Raw genomic sequence first — 19,667 nt, forward strand, 5'->3', positions numbered from 1 at the left:
GCAATCACTCCAGTGCCATTAAATCACACCAGAACAGCTCTGCTCAGGAGCCCTTCAGCTGCTCCCTGTGATTGCTGCTCCAGCCCAGCTCCAGCACACACCTCAAATATATGGATAACTCAGAAATCAGAGAATTCCTAATTCACCGCCCTCTGCCTCAGAGTCAAAATTACTCGTGGGGTCTGACATTAAAAAATACAATTACCTGCAGGGTGGTGAAAGCAGCCATTATCTGAGTGTGACTATAGCTGTGTGTAGATGCATTTCTAGATCTGTAGTTACTCAGCTTTCTTCCACATTTCCAGTACTAACGTGGTGATGCAATCATTTGTATATGCAAATGATGGGGACACTTCAATAACCAAAGTTCTAACCAGGAGAGGTTCTACCTCCAAGGAGAGGTATGCCAACTAACATAGAAGTTTAGGTGATGCGTGCAATCAAATAAAGGAAACCTGCAGCTTCTCAAAAAAGGGCCAGAATGGCTTCCAACCAGCTAAACCACAAACAAATCAGCTTTGCTGATAACCTAGAAGAAGACTCTTCCTTGTTTCTTTCTTTTGAAATAAAATAAAGTAGATCTGAAGACTCTAAATCCTCACAAATTCTTGCCACATCACCCCTTTCAGTGAAAGCCTTGAAGCCTCAACCTTCAAGCAAACACTCTTGGTTTTTTTCACAGAAAAGGAGTGCCAAGGAAACTTCCCTGACCATCCAGGAGCAATTTGCAGCCACACTCACACGATCTGCACTGGGACTGAGGCCCCTGCACACCCACAGCCAACAACCAGCTTGACCACAGAGCAGAGTCTCAGATATCTTGATCCTTAGAACAATTTAATCATGGTGCAATAGCAAAATAACTGCTTGAGATGCCTCTGAGCAGGGATCCCAGAGAAAGGAGACCATGGGCTTTTTCATCCTCACAGTCCAAGGTACCAAATTCTGGAGTCCCTGAGTGTCCCTCCCCTGGCAGTGCCACAGTTCTGTGTCCCTGTGTGTTCCTCCTTGTGACAGTACCACAGGTCTGTGGTACCATGGGCTTTTACACCCTCACCATCCAAGGGTACCAAATTCTGGAGTCCCTGAGTGTCCCTCCCTGTGGTAATGTCACAGGTCTGTGTCCCTGAGTGTCCCCACCCTGGCTGTGCCACAGGTCCTTGTGCCCTTTGCTGTGCAAAAGCTCAGCAGTTCTCAGCCTCTATCCTGGGGCTCCCACCCAGAGCCCAAGTGCAGCTGCATCCTGAGCCCCCAGCACTGGAGGGATCCCCAACAGACCCTTTCTCTCCCACTTTGCCCTCAAGGAAAGGGCTGGCACCATCATCTCCCCTTCACAGAGCTGCTGGCTGTCCCAGTTTCACCGGTGCTATAACTGGGATTCACACCCCACCATTTCACTGAGCATCCTCCACGTCCTTTGTTCTCACAAGGGATGACCTCATCTCAGACCAACTCCAACTGTTTTCCACAGTGATATAATTCCCATACCTAATTCCATATGGCCAGAGCAAGGTTTGAGCATGAATAACCTGGAGCCTGAAACCACAGAAGGGGACCCACAGCCCTGCATGACTTCATAGGTGACCTCTATTGGTCAGGGGCCTTCTCCCCATCCCACCACAGCTTTGTGTCCAAAAGTAGAAACAGCTTTTAATCTCCTATTAAAATTATGCAAGAATGAGCCCACAGGTTATTTTGGAGACATCCAGAAAGATCCCTGAACCATCAGTAAAATTCTAGGAATCAATGGCCAGCTCAGGAAGGCAAAGGAGGAAACATAAAAGAAAAATACTCCTCTGAGCATACCATTATTGTTAAATATCACCATTCCAAATGTAAGAGATAAATTTCCAAGTGTTACAGCAGGTCTCAGAACCCTATTAATAGAAATTAGAGGGAAGTCTAATAGAAAAAGACAGAGAGGAAGACATTCTCTGCACTGCTCCCTGGGGAAGGTGAGAAAAGACTGAAAGATGACACTTTATCTCTTCTAATTCTCCTGGGACCCATAATCACAGCATTCATTCAGCAAATAATAATAATAAATATGGTCTGAAGCGACTCCAGCTATTTCAGCTTTAATAAATGGGCTGAAATAGAGGCAAATTCAGATACAGAGAGCATCTTTTCAATAAAATCTGATAGGGTTATTAATAACATTAATGGAGTACCATGCTGTCTCCATTTTGTTAATAGTTGCCTTGTTCTCCCCCAGTCCATTCCCCACTCCTATGCACAGACACAGACAAACACACACACACTTCTCCCTCCAGTGATGACAAATTCAGACTGTCAGCTTTCTGCTGGCAATGCATCCCAAGAATTAGTCAAATTTGACATGATTTTATTGTTTTATGGGAACTGCCAACAGGGATTTTTCTGCCTGAAGTACATTTATATCCTGGTTCAAATCAGATCCTGGCTTAGTTCATGGCCACAAGGAGGATAAGCCAGGAAACCTGCAGCTCCTCAAGGACAAAAAATTATGGCTGAGATGGGATGCTTAGAGCCTTCCTCCAGGTAACTGTGCCTCTGTTTTCACTTGTCCTTTACTCTTGGGACAGCTTTTCCTTCAGCTTTTTGTTCCTCTATCAGGGAATCATCCCCAGTGCATGGCCACAGCATTTGGGCTGCTGGTCCAAACCCAGACTTTTAAACTCTGAAAATCCTTGCTCACAGTTTTCGAAGAGCTGAAAGACACTCAGCAGAAGAACAAGTGCAAGGAGGTGGATTTGCCCATTTTATTCTAAATGGAGAGTTTAAAAATGTTATCCTTTCATTTTTGTTCTCCCTCCTCTCCCTTTTTTATGAAATAAAATCTGACCTCTCTCTCACCATACCCCATGAAAAAACAACTATTGATTCCAGTTGTACAAGACTGAGGGTTCCTGATAATTTAAAATTCACCCTCTTTTATCCCATTTCACAGCAGCATTTTCCAATAGTCAGGTTTTTACAGACTTAGTGAGATTAAAAAACCATGTTCTTTTCCCTTTTCATGTTATCTTTTCAGCTGTGACTTCCATAAAATCATTTTGGTTAGCAAACAAGATGGCTATATGATTAAAGAAAAAAAAAAATTATCTCCTTTTCCTCATCCCCACCTCTAGATGGGGGAAGGAGCAGCCAAAGCCAAAGTATTTTTTATCACAGCATTTCCCTTGCAAGGAGACCAAAAAAAGAAGAAAAAGAAAAGAGAAATAGAATTATAGAGTTGCAGAGAAATGAAATGTTTGAACAGAAAATAATTTCCCTAACTTGTAGCCTGGAGGCATAACCTGTCACAGCTCTGCAGGAATTGAACAGTCAGGGAGTTCAAGTTTTTTGCAGCTTACCATAAACTAGTATGCTCAGTCATATCATCCTCAGAAGACAGGGGTTTGAAGGAGCCACTGTATTTAGAACAGCACAAGTGATTCGAGGGTTTAATAGAATTAGAGGGAGCCATCAGCAGCCGAACACAGATGGAGATTAGATGGAAGGTGACAAAAAAATTCCCAAACCACACGCCACACTAAAGACAGGGAGCTAAGTGGTAATTCTATTTTAAGCTCTTCTAGAGACCATGGACTCATCAGCTCATATCCTACAAGAATTCACCCTGTTTTACATAGTGGTACCCAGAATAAGTGACAGATTTCCAATGAAACAGAGAGCATCACACTGTGAGTGTGTCAGTGTGGTGGGCCAGCCTCAGAGGCTGCTCAGCAGAGGAGAGCCCCAGAGCATGCCCTGCCTTCTGAAAGGGGGGGAACAGGGCTAAGAAAGGAAAAAATAAAAAACAAAATCTTGGAAGAAATTAACTACTTTAAAATCCGCATTGAACAGATCAGGCAAGATTCTCTTCTTACATCTGCAGCTTCTTCTCCCTTGATCTTTACAGGCTTGTGCTGGTCTGAAATCAATGCAGAAAGCACAGTGAGGTGCAAGTCCTGGAGGCTTTTTTTGTTCAGCTGAACAAAATAAGATTTTTCCTAAGATATTTTCTGTCCTCATCAGGACCATACAAACACTGTGGAGTTGATACTGTCCCAAATGCTGCTCTGAACGGCTCATGGGTCAAACCAAAGCACAAACTCTGTCTGTGACACAGGTGGATTATGGATTGGCAGCACCTGTCTGGAAAAGTGCAGAGTAAGAGAAACACTGAGGAACCCCCAAACTGGCAAGAGGAGGATTGTTACCCATTCTCAGGCCAAAAATACTTCTCTATTTCTCCACTATATCACACTATGAAAAGTTCTCCCATGAAGAAAGCAGATCTATACTGGGAAACCCCTAGAACAAAGTCAGAGCTGACCTGATGCCAGAGCTTCTCCCTGCTTTTATTGGCTCTGTTTGCATTTCCCATGCTCCTATGGGACAAATTCCCCTTTACTGGGATTTGCTCTAAATTATTACAGATCAGGTCTCAAATTGCTACAGGTATCCAAATCCTTGAGTTATCCAAGTGCTCTCTCCTTGGAAAAACAAATCTCTGCCATCCCTACCCCAAAGTGTGACATGCCCTCCTCGACAGAAAGAAGTTATTTTCCCATGTTGTGCAAACCCAGGGCACAGAGAATATTTCTGTGTCTGCTCTGGGGTGCCCTGACCCCCAGGGCAGCACTGACTTTGACCCTCATTCATGGAGAAAGTTTCCTGGACTTCAAGATAGACTGGAATCCACAAAAGTGAGAAATAGATTATAGAGAGCAGTGTAGGTGTATCACTTGGTGAGGAATTTAGGTTTTGGGATTTTTAGTGTGTTGTGGATGGAGCAAGATGGAGGGCACAGGGTGTCATCCTGGGTTTCTTCTTCATGCTGCTTCTTCCTTCTTCTCCATGAGTTTGGGTGGCATTTTGTAATTGGGCAGAAAAGTCCCCATTGCAGCTCTGCGGGATCAGTTACTGGGTTAAAAGGGAAAATAATCCAGGTGTCAGCTCTTAATTGGATAGTTTAGTTTTAAAAGACCTTGTAACAAAAGATTGTTGGCCATTTTGTGCCTTCTAATGAAAAGCTGCAGAACTCACTGCAGTGAGACTGTTTTACTGATAAGAAATAATAAACACCTGAGTCCCAACATGAACTACTGCCTCAAGTGCCTTCAATCCAGACCCAGGGAAACCCCCACATGCAAGATCCAGCTCTGACCATAATTCCCTTTTTACAGAAAGCGTACACTGGTACCATCCTGACCCAAACCCACAGGTTTCCAGCCCTAGACCCGAGTCTGCAATAAAAGCAGTGCCTCAGTGCCACCTGAATGCACCTTATTTGCATTCGGGTGCCCAGCTCTGGGTTACCTATAACACACAGGTGCTTTCCTTTCCCATCTCCACTGGGACATGGGGTTAACTTCATTGCTTTTAGCTGAGCTGATGTTCAAGTTAGCAGCTGGGACAATTTGTTGAAGGTCAGAGGGAAGATTTCAGTCATCTGCAATCTGCACCCGTGCCTCCCAGTGCTCCTCTAGCATCCTACCACCAGATCTTATTTTCTCTCTACAAAGAGCTCTTCCTCAAAAGAGGGAAATATCAGGAAATCAGCACTCAGAGGCAACACAGGGAGAAAAGCACTCACACGGAGCTGCCAAACCAACACCTGCCTCTCTGGCTTTGCCCATTTACCCCTTGAACAAAGGGAGGAAGCCACAGCGTGACCTGCAGGGAGCAGGGGCTTCTCCAAAGCACTCCGTGTGACCCCGGGGTAATGAACAGAATTAATATGGCAAAGCCTCTAACACAGCACCACTTCCCAGCAGCACAGCCACAGCCTCTAATTGATTAGTCCATAAAAATCTGTGCACTAAATTGAAAGGAGCTGCACTAATTCTCTTTTATGTTAAATTTCTGTCTTTCTCCTTTATCGAATCCTTCGTCGAATGTCCCTTTTGCTGCCTATTGTGGGCTTGCTCTGGGCCTGTTTTCCTCTTGCCCAGATTAAGTACCTAATCAAAATCTTGTCTCCCTTAATGGCATAAAATTGAAAGATAGATATTGCACTTTACACAGCTGATTAAACACTAGAATGTGGCTAAATGCTTTACAGGGCTTGTTACATTAACTAACTCTGTCATCTGCCAGCTATCTTATAATTGCATATGCTCATGTTGCCACTGGTGAAGCCAAGGTAAGATTTCTTTTCCCTCCATTACCCCTTTCCAGTCTCCCTCCCTCCACATTGCCACCCACCAGGGCTGTGTCAGAGAGGAGCTTCTGACTCCCCTGCAACAACCACCTGAAGAAAACCTGGTTTTGGTGCTGGTTAAATGTAGTTTTCTGTTTGTTCAAGATTCAGTCATTGGTTTGTGTTCATCTAAAGTGACTAATGTGATGGCAAGGGACAATAAATATACATTTTATTTCTGAAGGAAACAATGCTGCCTACACTTCTTGTCTTATCAGCTTTAATGCTGGGCACCTTGTTCCATAAGGCTGGACAAAGCAAGGATAGGAAAAACCCCCAAAAGTGTTAACACTACTTTGTTTAAGAACACATTTTAAAAAATCTGAACTTCCCACTGGCTCATCAAAGCAGGATCGCATGTAGGTATCCAGTGTTGCATGTCTTGGCTTTTTTCTTGCAGTGTAATAATGATGCAGATGGGCTTTTTGGAAGACTTACAAGTCTATCCCAGCTGATTTGCTTTTCAGACAAGAGTTTCACCTTCTGCAAGGCATTCACAGAGAATGATCCCTAAATACAATTCTTCAACTAGATTGCTTCAAGAAAGAAAAGAGCAAACCAACCCAGAAAAGCTATTCCAAAAATCTTTTTGTAAGAAAGAAATAGAGATTTTGTTAAATATTCTTAGGAACTGTTAACAATTGAAACACTAATCAGGGCTTGTATTTTGTTTAGGATACAAACCATGTTGCCAAATACTTTGCAAAGATGTACCTTATTGTCTTTGTCATCCACAGACCCGGGAATTTTATTAACAGACCTTTACGTAAATATTTCTATATGAATTGCTTTAAAGCAATTGCCAAAACACTCCTCCCCTTTAATACAGAAAATAGACTGCACATTACACCCAGCCTGTAAAACATGGAAAATTTCCTCCTGACCCCAATCTTTTACAAAGAATCTATTTGTTAAGCAATAAAACAATCCATCATCCATTTCTGGTCCATATATTACCCTAAAAATCTTTTTCTTATTTCCAAATTCCACTGCAGAAAGTGCTAAAAGTCTCTTTGCCACTTCCTTTCTAATTCTGCACCTTCTCATGCAGAAGCAGGACTCCAGCCAGGCAAGGAGGTTCTGTCTGGGAGTCAGTCACTCTGGGGAGCTGCATTCACAGCCAGACAATAAAGCCACCACTAAGCTTTGCCCTAAAAACACCCAAAGGCCCAATTTTCTTCCCATGGGCTCAGCAATAAGGCTTTACTAGGTGGGTTCTCCCTCCCCAGTTCACATGGCTGCTAAATCAAGTTGAGCTGAAGCAGACATTACAAATCTGCTGGCAATTAATAATCGATTAATTGTTTTCTTATCCCACCAGGATGCTGCACCTTCCCATCTTGCATTTGTTGGTTCCCTCTTGAAACCACACAAATTAGTTCATTGTACCATTGTTAATGGTTCATAAAAGCTTACTAGAGGCTATTATGAAATCTTTACTAAGTGCTTGTTTTAAATATTCATGAAGGCACAATATATACTTTAATAAGACATGTAGCAAGTTACAAAACTGAACCCTGCACTAAACATTTACGTCCCAGGAAAGATTAATTTGAAAGGAAAATATCCACAGAAAATAAGGCACCCACAACTCTCTCGTAATCTACCTTTTTCTTGATCTACAATATAATCTTGTCAAATCCTTTTGCCTGCAGTTTCACTTATTAAAATTCTTTGGTTTAACAAACATACCAATTCCAAATTTCCTCCTGGAGTAGGAGGATATTCCCCTTTACATGTAGATCAATATGCAACAGTAGATAGCAAAACTCATTTGGCAAGTTTCAAGGAAAAGCTGTAAGTTCAAGATTGATCTGCAGGTACCAAACATAGATGGAAATTTACTCAGGAATCAGCCAAAACCCACCTCAAACTGGTCATTCAATACAGATAATTCTTCAACAGTAAGCATTTTCTAAACAGAAAAATGAATGACTCTGTGACCTGCCACACTATTTCCTACTGCTGACTTTTGAGCTGGACCCACAATTTAGAGTAGTTCATAAAAGCAAGACCAACTTTGACAATTTTGTCCTAGTGCTTAGTGGACATTTGGCCAAAGCCACGTTCCCTTGGCAGTCCTGCAATTCAGCACAACTGTCAGAGCCCTTCTAGCAGAGGCACAGCAATCCAGCAGGATGTTAAATCTACTTACAGAAGAATAGGATGAGGAACAAAGTTTTACCAGTTCTAACCAATGCCTTCACTTTCAGGATCAGATTCACAAAAATACATATTGAATTCTTATATGTATATCAAGTCCCGGTGCTCTGATCCCTATTAACTCAACAGCCCTGCAATGGAAGAAGGATTGCTGACACTTGCTGAACTTCACACCCACATTCCAACACTGTTTCTTCTCTCCTTACCCCAAAAATGAGTTACAGCAGCTTGTGGGGGTCTGAAGGGAATGGGGAGGGCAGCACTGGGGTAAATGATCCCTGACAGAGGGGGAGAGGAGCTGAGAAAATTCCTATTCACAGTTCTCCACTTTTTTTTGTTTTGCAAATGGTTTTCCAGTATAGAAATATCTGGAGATCCACAAAAGATGCAAAGCAGTGTCCCTCAGTAGTGCTGGACATGTGCACTATGTGGAAAGCTGATCCTAACCCAACCAGTACAGCAGTTACCAGGCTGTATCCATCAGTTTGCATCCTGGGGTCTGTCCTCTTCCACAGACCCTCCAGGCAGGGAGGGCTGGAGGAGGAACTGGACACAAACCTACCTGTGAAAAGCCATGGAAGAGAAGTCCAAGCAGGAAATCAGGAACTACAGCTGTTTTCAACAGAATAGTGCCTGTGAGGTATCAGTGATGGCTGAAAAAGCCTCACCAGCAACACCCAAATGAGCTTGGAGCTGCTTAACTGGACAAGAGGCTCCGATTACCCTTCTGAGATGGTTTCTGGGTTTATTCATAAGAAAACTAAAGTATGAGAACATTACCAGAAAGAGCAAGATAATTCCTTCACTTTAAACCCCTGCATCTTCTTTGCTGATCCTCACTTCTCAATTCCTATTCCATTTCTCCCCAGGGACTGTTTGATTAAATATATGTGAATAAAAAGTATCCATTCCCTTTTGAACTAGGTTAAATTAACAGTGACCTGAATCAGACCCCACAGTCCTGACAGCAATTACTTATCAATGAATCATTATCCATCTCTAAACACAATTCCTTGCTCTTTCCAGATTTCTTGAAGTGTGTTAAAGAAAAAAAAGGCACGTTGCCTTTTTTGCCAAATTTCTTGAAGTGTATAAAAAAAAAAAGCAGAAATAATTCTACAAAGTGAAGATTTTGCCAGGGGTGTGGGATGGACACTAGACAAAGAACAGACATAAGGGGAACAGAAAACTGTTACCATGTTCTGACCTCCTTTTATGATTTTTTTTTCACATTTCCAAAAGACAATCAGAAACTGAAAGTGAACTCAGATCCAAATGGAAACAAGACAAAAAATGTCAACTATTTTACTATGACCACAGTTGCTATTTTAACACTTTATTTTCTTCTTTCCTGGTCATAGCATGCAGTGGGGAAGTGAGCTCAAACCATGAGGAGTAACTTTGGGGTTCCTAATTCTAATTCAGAGAAATATTTTGCTGAGATTTTCTAAGATTCCTGTGTATTTGTTGGCCACACAGAACAACAAGACCTCCTGTACTTATTCTGGAAATTTAAAAAAGCTTTTCAAGACAGTTCCCATAAAACAGATGAGAAATGCTATCATTATACCTCTCATACCAGCAAATCTCAGGGCAGCCCAGCAGCAAAACAGACACATCTTTAGAGCAAGAGATTCCTCTCAGCTGGTGTCAGAGATTTGCTCAAGTGGAAATTAAAGGTCTTACTGCCGGATTTTAGAGTTGTTGTGCTGCATGCCCCAGCTTTACACACTGAAACAAGATCTATTTTTCAAGCCCTGAATGAACTTGACAGCTGAAGACATTTGTCCCACTTGCCACAGTAAAGGAACTGCCAATAACTCCTGGTCTTGAAGGAACTCATTCGGTCACATTTAAAACAAAGTGTTTAAAACACTGTCCCAAACTCTGACCCTTACCTGAAGCTTCCAGAGAGATCTGAAGACCAGCAAGGCAGCCTGGCCAGGCTGGAGCACTCCTGGTCATCAATCCCAGCTCACCAAAGCTGCTTCACTTTGCCAGGAGCTTCCACTATTGAGCAGCTCAAAGTGAACTTCCATGGTCCACACCACAGCAGCATCTGAAAGGCAAAGAGCAATAGCATTATTTAAAAAGTCACAATGAGGTGCTAGTTTTAAAATACTGACAAGTAGAAAAAAAAAAATAATCCAGATAGAAGACCAGCACTGCCATCCTTCCATTTCAGGTGGGACAGCCTCCAGAAAGGGCTACATCCAGGTCTCAATAAGCACTGAGACCTCTGTGTTCCTGATCCAAAAGTAAAACACCTTTGTACTGTACTGAATGATAAAAGGGAGAACAAACCCTCTTTTCACACTCTTCCCACATCACTTAACCCCACTGACCTCAGAAAAATTGTTCCTAATCTCTCTTTTTCATCCTGGACATGATCTCAGAAGTGGACTGGGCATTGCTGAGTTTACTGATACACAATTATAGTTTGGTCTATATTTAAAAATGAAGATTGGCAAAGCTACAGAAAACTGAAGGTTTGCAAATTTTCATTATTTGGAGTCCTGTCTAGATTTCAATTTCATTAAAGACTTTAAATTTAGAATGGTTTGGACATAAGATTCTCTGTTTTGTCCATCTATAAATATCAGACAACCATTGTCCAAAACAGAAAGTGAGTAAATAAATAAATAATTCATATAACCAGAATTTAACCCTAATGAATTCAATCCCTTTTTACTGTAAAGGGAAAGTTATGCTTGCAGGCATAGTTTGGGCCTTGTTTTTAAATGCAGAGAATAGTAAAATAGATGCAATGTTTATGAATTATTAAAACCTGCACAAGGATTTCTTTTTCCTCTTCCACAGCTTCTTGTTTAATCCTTGTTCATTGTTGGGGGCTCTGGGGATGAGTGACATTTAACACATTTCTGCTGTGCTTCCTTATCCACTGACAAGGGGGTAGAGGGAGCCACACATACACATAAACATTTGCAGATTACAAATGTTCCAAACTTTCATTTCTTCTCACTGCCTACACCCCCTGAACCAAGTCTCTTGCACAGAGAAGACAGATAAATTCCCATCTGGAAGAGTGTGCCAATATCATCACTTCATCTGTTATGTGAATGAGAACTTTAATCACCTTAGAAGGAACAGATTAACAGATTAATTAAGGATTAACAAACTTGGGGTTTGATGGTTTTGGGGGTTTTTCTGTTTTGTTTTTTTTTAAGAAAATATTATCCTTGTTTTGTAGATGCTTTGGTGGTCAGGGGACGTGTTTTGATGTAATGATACTATTTTTTCCTTAAGAAAAAAGATGGCTTAGGGGGTATATTTAGGAACAGGGATTTAGAGATTTGCAACCTGAAAATATTTGAGCATCCCATCATATACCAGTTTTCAGCAGACAAATAGATCCCCACAGAGTGCTGGCAGCGTTTACCACTCCATTATTCCCTGGACATTTACAGCATCAGCTGCTATATAAAACCTATTTCCTATTTTTACTGGGAACAATAAGACCAAAAACCCAGACACAAATTAATCTATCTCATATGGAGAATTTTGAAAGAATGGTTAATTCACTATGAGCAGTCTCATTACAGCAATGATGGTCTGGGTATAAATGCCAGACAAGATTCCAGGTGGAACTACTGATCTAAGCAAAGGGAAAACAGTCAAAAATGGGACTTTCTGTCCAAAAGTGGTTGGTTATTTCCAGCCCCCTCTATATCAAACACTAATGGGAAGGTATCACCTTCCCTGGTAAACTCTACCTTGTTTTAAACAGTACAAAGAAGGATGAGGAATCCACAAGAGCAGCACTTCCAACAGAGATAGAATTTTCCAGAAAGGGATTTAACAAGTTTAGGAGTTCGAGACTAATTCAGAATATTTGAGGCATTGAGGAGTTAAGAGTAACAAAAGAATAATTTGCAGAAAGTGGGGCCACAGTAGACAGACCCATGTCCATTAGTACATCCCTAATTAATGTGTCAATGATGCAGAGTACTTCTAAAAAGCTTAATATCAACCCTTTGCCTGCACTCCCAGTATGTACAATCTACCTACCCCAATTTTAGTGCACAAATTGTGTCCCAGAGACAGATAAAATCCATGGTAAACTATATATTAATGTAGGCATGCTTTTAATCAGACTATAAAAAGAGGCTTGAAAGTTTAAGTTGAGAAATCAACATAAGCATCAATTGAAAACAAAGATGACACAACAGGAAACACTTGTGAGCTGCTGCAGCTTTTGTGCTCCAACCAAACTTGGTTTTCACCCTCTCAAGAGGGGAGTTCCACTTTGTTTTTAAAACACAAACCAAGCATGAAAGTACAAAATACCAAATGGGAGGAGAGAGAACCACAATTTCAAACAATGAAGATAAACTGGATTTTTCATTAAATTAAGACAAGATACAAAATTTCCCTGTATGAGCTGTTGCTATAACTCAGAGTTGCAGTTCTGCACTAATTGATACTGCTGGGATTGTTTGGGTTTCCCCTGGCTGGGCTGAGCTCCACGCTTGCTGATTACAGCAGAACACAAATACAGCAGGGTGGTGCAAGAGATGCAGCCCAAACCCTCCTGCATGGTGTCACAGCCTGTATTGATATACAAAATCAAGAATAATTTTGCATCAAGTTACAGGATATTATGCTAAACTGGCAAATCTAAGAGACAATCTCACTTTACAGCTATTTTTCAGGAGTACTCAAAACTATTACTTAATAAAAGAATTCTACTCTTAAATCTATCCTTGCCCTGAACAGCTCTAAGCTTACTGCAGCTCCACCCCTGCATAATGAAGCTATTAAGAATTTTTGTTGTATCTTTACATAATTTCTACAAATTTCCTTGTCCCTTTCTTATTTCTCCTCCCCAATCACCAACAAACCCATCTCTGTACATAAACACACTTTATCACTGTATTACCCATGGCAAATGGTACTAAAATAAAACACATCCGCCTTGCAAATGAGAAATGGAAACAAGCTTGCCATGGTTTTAATGAATCTGTGTATGTGGAACATTTTCATTGCATAAAACCAACTATTAACTGCTCACTAGAGGGGTTAAACATCACATTTGTACCAAAATCTTTGAGATTACTGGGTATTCCTATGGAAACTTCTCTTCAGTCTCCCCAAAAGATATTATATTTAGGTATTCTTTTAATTTTGTTCATTTTTACCCCTGTTAAGTGCATGGTTTTTCCAAACCACCATTCTTCTGCATGTTTAAACTGCTGCCAGAAAGCTTTTGTTTCCCTGTGTTTATTAATAAGCTATCTCTTTAAATCTACTCTGCTGTGCTTTACCAATTGTAGAGAGCATACAAATGAGACACAAAGCAGCTGCCAAGTGTGTAAGTAAAGCTTGGCCTGGCCAGTAATAAGCAAAAACTATTTAATCCTCCTTAACACTTTGCAATCTATGCAAAAAATATTTATAGGAGCAACATCAAACCCAAAAATTATCAGATAAAGTTTTGACAGTTAAAGAAGAGAGATGCAGAAGAGATCAATATTTTTCCTTAGCTAACATAATCTATTTATGACTTGCTGGGGATTGTTGATCAAGATTTTTCAATCAAAATTTGTCCATCACAACACAAACTTTTGGGATGACCAACTGTATTTACAGAGAGAGTTTTTAAAGTAACAACTTTATTACAACTGAATGAAAACAATCCCTAAAGGGTCTTCCCAGAATTCCCACTTGAAAAAGAGCAGAAAAAAGCTGGAAAAAGCCCCACCACCACAACCCACAACAAACCACTGTATTATGGTTTAAGGAGGATGATGCTCTACAAAAGCAAGGGTTTCAATTCTGAAATTAGTGTACAAAGAGCTGCTTCTTCCAAGTTTGCCAACACAAAATAATCTGCTTGGCTGACTGAATTTCTGCTCTCAAAACAGAAAATAAAATGCCATTTCCAATCTGACATTTCACTTAAATGCAAAAAGAGAAAGAAAACCTTAAGTATTCTAAGTTTTCAGTGTAAAGAAATGGATGTTTACCTCACATTATACAGCTTGGAAAGCAAAGGGAGTTGTGAGTAAATTGAGTCAGAAACCGCAAAATTATCTGAAGTTTCAGGAGGGAGCACTGGGTCATATTCTGGTTTTCTGCAATGAAATAAACCTCCCAAAGAGTCGGCTGGGCATATCACAAACTTATGCACTTTAAAAAATTTAACAGAAGTAATTATCCTGCTATAACTTTTGCCCAATTTAGTGTTTTAAGATTAATTTCCTGTGTGACAGTACCCTGGTCATCACCTTGAACAAACTCAGCACAGAGCAGTGTGGCAACAGGTTCAGTCCTCAGCTGAGCTCTCATTTACTGCTTATTCCCTCTTCTAGTGAGGAAGACTCACATAGAAAATTGCACAAACTACTTTTTTTACCTTACAAAAAGCCCAAATAAACCCATACATTTCTTTTCTGAAAGGAAAACCAGTACCATTGCACCTGTAGAGGAACAATCTCAGTCACAATGGCACGCAGTACTCAGCAAAGGATTCACCACCAAAGGAGGGGGGTCTGCTGCCTGTGTCTCCTCCAGGCATCTTATATCACCTCTCATAAACTCCAGACAGCTCACAAAACCTACACTGCTTCACCAGGCTGAGCAGGTTATTTCCCCAGCCAGCTCCAAGTAAAGCATTTGAGTTACAGACCCATTTTTTGCCACAGCTTCTCTTTTAAAACAGAGCAAAAGCTTCCCAGGGCTATTGCTTCCAATTGGGAGGAAAAAAATTAACAGCCCTGAAACAGAATACACCAAGGGTTCATTCATGGTGGCACAACAGCAAAATGAAGGAAACAAAACCCCACAAGGCAGTATTTCTGTTGTCCCCACAGATCCCCCCTTTATTTGCCTAAAACCATCTGTATGAGATGCTGGGCATTGCTGTGCTACTCACACAGCCCTAAGCCCAGGTTTATTTTGGCTGGGATTTGCAGTGTCCTATGAAATGTCACTGGTGTGAATTCTGCAGCAAGTCTAGCTTTGTCAGAAAATATCCTTTCTATATAATTTCTGTGAAAAGGAAGAATTTGTAGCCATCTATGGAGTAGCTGGAATCACTGGGAAGGGAGCAACCTAAATGTGGCCAAGCAACCTGTGGATATCTCCCCTGCTCCTCAGCTCTTATTTTACAGTTCTCAGGTGATTTAGAGCAAATTTTGCAGCTCACTGCATGTTTAGGAACAGTTGTTTTCTGCTCCTAAGGTCCCATGTGACACACAGCTTCAATCTTCCTTTGGTAGGAATCTGGTCAGCAGAATTCCAGCCAGTATGTGCTGAGCAGAAAATACTCATGTTTGTCTATGGATTGCCATTGCTGGCATGAAAAAACCACATGTTTGTATGCATAGGAACATGCAATGAAAAAATTATCTTCTAATCTTTTCCAGAAGAGATACCATGGCATAAAGTCAGCAGCTTGGGATGTTTCTCCTCCTGGTGGGTTTGTGTCCCCAGCCTGAGGTTTCCTCATGGCTGTTAGACATCACCATGCACCAGCTGTCCATCAAAAATCCCACCCTCAGTCATCCTCAAAGCGTGAGAAATTAGATGCTAAAACTCACTTGTCAACTGACTATTTGGTGTTTGTGGTTGGATTTGTCTTCACACAATAATTTTCATCCTAATTAAGACTTCTGGGTGAATCCCCAATACAAATAAAATTAATTTGGGAAGAGTAAATACAGAGGAACAAATCACAGTCCAAGTGCACAGTCTCTTGGAGCCTGTGAGACTGCAGAATCTTGCTTGCAGATAGTCTCAGCCAGCTCTAATCATTTATTTAAAAAGAGACTAACAGAATAGTCTGTCCTGGAGGATGAAAGCATATGTTAGTCTCAGCGTGGATTCCTTTAGGAGGGCAGCATAATTATCACATTCAGCACTACTGTAACTCAAACCTACTCTTCCATTTTCTCTCTTTAAATACCAAGTGAAGTGCATATAAATAATTTGACTGCACAAAATGCAGCTCTCCCCACTGAACTGTCACCAGGGCGAGTCAGTCAAAGTCAGCTGGACAAAGGACAGACTGGATGGTCCCAGCAGAGGGGGGCAACATCTGCTCTGCCCATCTCCATGCTAACAAGACCTCTGACTTTTTGGTTTGCCTGAGAACTTTTGGGGTGTGGTTTAGTTTGATGTTCTGTTGAGAATTTTCTGATTTTTTGTTATTTTGAGGGGGCTTTTTTTTTCGTTTTTAAACCAAAGAGCCTTCATCACAGCACAAACCCAGTGAGAGTGGCATCCTCAGGCAGTAGTTTTGGGAACCCTAGGGATCTGTGAAGTCTGTGAAGTCGAGGCAGAACACATCTGCAACCTGTCCAGATGTTTTTGGTTCCTCCTACACAGTCCAAGGTGGTGGTGAGCAAGTCAAGACAACATCAACTTTGCATATGGACATGGAGTGGCTTCCTCAGCTCGTGGAAAGCAAGAACCTGACACAAGCCTAACACAGCCCAGGAGTGAAAACTCTAAAATGGAAAAAAAAGCAATGCCACCCTTCCATGCTAGCAGAGGGCCTTTGCTCTACAAATAAATTACTTGGAAAAAGATTTACAGAACAAGCAACTCAACATAAGCTCCCAGCCAGTGTTGTGACAGAAGTGGCTAATGTTGGTTTTAGAGGTATAAAGAGGAGCAGTAAGTGGGATTGATGAAGTGATTATACTTTTATTTATGACATTGGTGAGACCAGTAAAAGGCACACAAAGCTCAGTTGCAGCATTGCAACTTTGTAAAGAGTGTTGAGGAAAAACAAAGATGTGAACAACTGGGGAGGCAAATAACTGGGTTCTCAATGAGAGCTGAAAGAGCTCAATCTATTTAGCCTATCAACAAAGATTGAGAGGTAACTTGATTAGTGTATAAGTACCTTCATGGGGAGAAAACAAAGGGTATTAAATGGCTCATTAATCTATCAGAGAGAGGCATAACAAAAACTAATGGCTGGAAACTGGAGCCAGACTGATTTAAATTTAAAACTAGGCACAATTCTTTTTTTTTTTTGTAAACACTGTGGGGTATTCTCCAGCGTTTGATACATTGAAAGCAAGAAATGGATGCTGTCTGGAATACCTGCTTTAGGCAGACACAAGTTACACTGCAGTTAAGTACAAAAGTTAATAGAATCAATACTGTAGTAACCAGGAGAAATGCAATGGCCTACAATACACAGTGAGTCAGAGGGACAACCCAGGATTCCCTCTTGGCCTCAAATCCCACAGATCTATGAACTGTGAAAAAGAGATTTCTCTGCCCTCCTGATGCATCCAGTCATTCTGATTTTCCACCTACATTCAGTCACTGCAGAAACTCCTGTAAGTTCCTGTTGTAGAGATTCAGAGCAAAACCCGAACCCAAGTTGAACCATGTGCTGAGGCATAACCCAAGAGTTAATTCTTTTGCTTGCTATTTAAAAATGGGGTTTGCATTCATGAAGAGCATTAGATTGATGACACTGATAAACTGAAAGGGGAAACAGGGGCAGAAGTGGAGAAAATAGGAATTTAAAATGGTTCAAAGCACAAAAATACCTCATGCAGCACAATGCCTGCGGGACTATTCTGTCAATTAAAGTGTGTTCATCACTCACATTTTTTCTGCCCCAGACTTGCAATACATATCAAGCAAAAGAGCTGTTGGTAAGCAATTATGTATTTACCAAAGCACAGTCATGGAACTCATATTTAAGTCAAAGATTTTCATAAATATGATCAATATATTTAGAAGGCGAAAAAAAAGGTGGTGGCAGGCTATAACTTTTAAGACCTTCTAGGTAGGTTAAACAACAATAATATGGAATTTATTTGAGCTAAATTGATATTTACCGAGTTAAGTTAAAACTGCATAAACAAAGCATTTTCCTTTGGCTCAGCATTTGAAATAATGCAACAACCTCCATGAGCACAAAACCCATTTCCTTTGCAATCTTAAAATTTGGCTACCTCACTGAACACTCCCTGCCACCTCTGCATGCCACTGGGGTGTATAAGTCTGCATGGAGGATGGGACACTGCAGAGAGGATATCCAGTGTCACAGGAGTCTCCTGCTCAGGGTGGCACCAGAACAGCACAGACTCTGCACAGCCTATCAGATAATGCTCCTCCTGATTCAGGGATTCTCAGCTTTCTCCTAAGTCCCAATTCTGCCAAGGAATATCAGCACAGATCCACAGGCACCCAAGCAGAGCCAGGAGGTGCTTCTTGCCCCATCTCTCCTTGGTGCTTCCTGCTGGAATTACGAACTCTTTTCACTTCCTTCACAATCTTAAAATTTGGTAACCACACTGAACGCTCCCTGCCACCTCTGCAAGGCACTGGGATGGTCTGCATGGAGAATGGGGCACTGCAGACAGGATATCCAGTGTCACAGGAGTCTCCTGCTCAGGGTGGCACCAGAACACCACAGACTCTTTGTGCACAGCCCATCAGATAATGCTCCTCCTGATCAGGGATTCCCAGCAGAGCTGATGGTGAGAGAGCTCTCAGCTTTCTCCCAAGCCCCAGTTCTGTCAGGCACCATCAGCACAGGTCCACAGGCACCCAAGCAGAGCTTCCTGCCCCATCTCTCCTTGCTGCTTCCTGCTGGAATTATGAACTCCTTGCTTTCAAAGAGGGCTCAGTTCACCCAGGCTATCAGTGGAGATTTTGGGTGTCCCTGGTGAATGAGGCTCAGCATGAATGGAGCCGGCTTTGGCCGCATGCGCGCTGTGGATATGCACCAACTGCAGGAAGCTGAGACTTCATTTGATCTGAAAACCCCCCCAGCCAATGCATTTTAAAGACAGAACCACAAAGCCAATCAATAGGGACCATTCAGATACTTGCTGTCAGCGGCTAAAAGAAAATGGATACCGAGAAAGCCATAACTATGATAAATTCAGGCGCTGCTTCTCTCTGACTAATGTAGGCACTAAAACACTCCATGAATATCCTGCTTTGAAACGTGTCATATTTCTGAGAGGCCAATCAATCTCAGGTTCTCAGTGGACCACATTAAAATACATTTGTCACTGTAAGTTTATGAAATATTGATGGTGTTTTTTAGGGGGGTGTTAGGAGGTGGAGAGGTGGATCAAAAAAATGGGGAGGGGGAGCTTCTTTAATGAATTATCTTTAGGCTAGAAGCAAAAGAAAAAACAAATGTAGGTGCTTATTGTGGATGAGGGTGAAAAACAGGAAACAGAATTGCTTACTGAAGGAGGACTTTTGTTGGATTATGAAAGATCATGTGGGTGAATACTTTACAGAGGCACTTCAGTATTTCAAGCTCAATTTGAACTAGATTTATTATTTTATTAAACTTTTAACTTTCTATATTTGGTATCTAGTACAG

General features: G+C 41.4%; 1 long non-coding RNA gene across 1 annotated transcript in view; it reads right to left on the bottom strand.

Moving 5' to 3' along the window:
• Positions 1–19,667, bottom strand: part of LOC135456413 (uncharacterized) — a 48,535-nt gene that overhangs the window by 2,794 nt on the left and 26,074 nt on the right. The window contains exon 2 of the long non-coding RNA XR_010442532.1: positions 10,231–10,391. This is a non-coding gene — a long non-coding RNA (uncharacterized LOC135456413). The remainder of the gene's footprint in view (positions 1–10,230; positions 10,392–19,667) is intronic.

The sequence above is a fragment of the Zonotrichia leucophrys genome, chromosome 20, assembly GCF_028769735.1.
Source record: "Zonotrichia leucophrys gambelii isolate GWCS_2022_RI chromosome 20, RI_Zleu_2.0, whole genome shotgun sequence".
In the NCBI taxonomy this organism is placed as follows: domain Eukaryota; kingdom Metazoa; phylum Chordata; class Aves; order Passeriformes; family Passerellidae; genus Zonotrichia; species Zonotrichia leucophrys.